The sequence below is a fragment of the Magnolia sinica genome, chromosome 6 (assembly GCF_029962835.1).
Source record: "Magnolia sinica isolate HGM2019 chromosome 6, MsV1, whole genome shotgun sequence".
NCBI classification, from domain to species: domain Eukaryota; kingdom Viridiplantae; phylum Streptophyta; class Magnoliopsida; order Magnoliales; family Magnoliaceae; genus Magnolia; species Magnolia sinica.
In genome coordinates, this window is record NC_080578.1 from 2380001 (window position 1) to 2383007 (window position 3007).

The 3007-nt window shown below is 38.1% G+C and overlaps 1 protein-coding gene across 1 annotated transcript in view; it reads right to left on the reverse strand.

Annotated features, from left to right (window-relative positions):
• The window catches only part of LOC131247929 (probable polyamine transporter At1g31830), an 18585-nt gene extending 16030 nt beyond the window's left edge, over positions 1 to 2555 (reverse strand). The window contains exon 1 of the mRNA XM_058247899.1: positions 2365 to 2555. The gene's annotated coding sequence lies outside the window, so the exon portion shown is untranslated. The remainder of the gene's footprint in view (positions 1 to 2364) is intronic.
• Positions 2556 to 3007: the final 452 nt, after the last annotated feature.

The window sequence follows — 3007 nt, forward strand, 5'->3', positions numbered from 1 at the left end:
GAACAAACTTTCATGGACTCAAAATATTTAGCCATGTATATTTTTTTATTATCATTTCTTCCATTTCTATAACACTAAAAATGTCATGGAATTCTTCACTTTTAACCTCAATCAAATTATCAATATTATTGCCAAGATCGAGTTTGACAATTTCATCGTAGCAAAATTCACCATGTATTGATATTTCAGGATATAGTGCTTTGTCAATTTAATCACACCCAATATAGTTCATAGCTTCGTTTGTATCAATAGGGCTTTCCAAGTAGAATACTTTTATTCCTGTCCTTTTTATCTTTTGGACAGAACTCTTTGTAATCTACCATCCTTCATACTCTCCATCTTGTCGAATTTGATGCAGTCAAGACTCAAGAAATTAGAATCCACGTTTAATTTAGGGACACACCTTTAAGATTTCAAGATCATGATATATAGTGACTTTTTACATCTTCAAAACTTTTTTTAATCCTCTTAAATTTTCAATATTCACATCTTCACCATTTTCATGTGTGTGTGTGTGTGTGTGAGAGAGAGAGAGAGTTTTTCATATCATCCAAATCATACTTTTTGCTTGACTCACTCTTTTCTTGATGAAATCATTGATTATATTTTTTGCATGTTATCACTTTCTCCTCTCCCATAACACGAAGTGTCATAGAATCCTTCACTTTCAACCCCATTCAGTGTATTAATATCGCCATCAAGATCAAGTTCGATAACTTTAACTTTGCAGAATTCATCCAATCTGAAATTGCCCATCCAATAGTCCACAAGATTTGTAGAACACGACTTCATAAAGAAAGTTCCTTAAGTTTGTTCTAAACTTGATATGGTTAAAGTAATTTCTCTAATGTGTATGCAAACACCTTAGACACATCTTTCTCAAAACTACTAATGCATTTTAAGAGTTCTTTTTTTAAAAATCATCTTTGAATTATCTATTTAAGTCTTATTTCCATAAATTACATATTTTTCCAAAGGTCACAACTTTAAAGATAACACAAGTATTTTGGTTATCCAAGTCATGTAATGAGTCAATGTTATTTCTCAATCATGATGATGACGACGATAAACAACTTTAACACTCTAAGAATTTTTTTATATCAGATATCTCTTTTGTAGCTACTACTAATCTAAACCTTTAAATTCATTTTTTACATATTTATAAGTTTAAGATACACATTAAGAATGACCACAAGAAAATTAGGTTAAATTATCATGGACACATACCGAAACTGCACCGTACATATGTCAAATTATCACATAACACTTCTTTTCTTCTTCTTTTCTTTTCTTTTTTTCTTTTTTTTTTTTTTTCAGATGTACTCACACCACAATGACGCAATGGGATTTTACAAGTGCATGCACTCACACTACAGTAAGATTTCACCGCTATAGGTACTCAAACCCATGATCTTGCATTGAAACTCTCATGAGTCACAACTAAGTCATGAGTATGGACCTAAAACGCTCCCTACAGTGCAAAAAGCAAGTCTGAATCACTCAACTTTCACGAGACCGAGGACTATCTTTTCTGGGTAGCCCTCGGACTATCATCGTCCATTTTCGATGGTGGATAAATAGTGCAGATCCCCGGGCGGTGAATCTCACGAGACACCACCCAGAGATTCCCGCCAGGCAAAGGAGTTATTAGATACTCCGGCTGCGTGAGATGCTCAATACACAGGCACGTGTAATTGGTGTACGTGGCATATAATCACTCAAATTAAACAGACTAAATTGTGGAACCCAGTACCGCTAAGTTAAAGTCTAATCCGATTCGTGGTAACTTGCCCTTGAAATAAGACCGTTGTAAAATTCCATTTTTAACCGTCCAATGAACGTCCAGCAATCCTATAGTTAGATAATAAGATAATGTCAATTGCTGCCCATAATTTTGATCGGTTTAGTTGGATTTACTTTATGCCAATTACGCGACTTATTAATAATTTTTAATTGCCTGCGTTTGCCTGCGTATCATTTATCACACTCTGCCAGAGTATCAAAGGATTGCTGGACTTTAATGTGTTGCGGCACACGTGCCAACAAGGAACTCGCATGAGAGATGCTGGCCATTCATCTGGCAGAGCCAACCGTAAAATCACGATGGTGGACCTGTCAAGTGGATCAGACATATCTGCATCGAATCTCGACGGTTGCCGTTTATTCAAACGCGCAATTTTGCGTGGACCAACTGATCAGGCCGGGAATCGCCTATTCAGTCTATCCTCCGGCTAATCGCCTTGGCGCGACGGGACTTCTCTCAACCCCGAAACAAACCTCACACGGAGATTGGGCTGCACAGGTTAACGGCCGTTCCTCATGCGGCGTACTTTAGCATTTCCTACGTTTCTCAAAATGACGTACCTCGCTCTCCGGTCCGTTCGATTCCTGGCCCTATCGAGCGGTTGCGCTTGGACTGTTGCGTCGCTTCCGACACGTTCATCTGATTCATCTGGAGACGCGTGCATCTCTGTCTGAAAAGAGTTATCTTCGAGCACGGGCCTTCTCCCAAAAGTGATGAGGGGCGTTTGCAAACCCGAGGAGATGGAGAAGCATCTATGTCGGCTAGAGGACGCTGTAGAAATACCGTACCCAAAAGCATTTATAAAGGTAAGTCATTGGTACCTCGCTCTCGGTATTTACCAGGTTAATCTCACTTAAAAGTAGGATAAAGGACTTAACTCTCATGAAATCCACACCGTCCATCACGTAAAAAACCTCCTTTTCGGTGATCCAAAACATTAGGATAATTCAACCCTGATGTGCGCCATCCCAAAAGGAAAAAAAAAAAAAAACTATCCCTAAAACCTCTAAATTCAGGTGGTGTGGCCCTCATTGGATTTTCAATCTGTGACTTTTTATATAAGTCTTTTATCCTAACCATACATCAGGTGGATGGATTGGATGCAATATAAACACCCGATGGGTCCTACAAAAAACTGATGGTGAGCATTCTATTCCAACTCTTTCCTTTAGTGTGATGTGAAAAATATTTCGATGATCATGA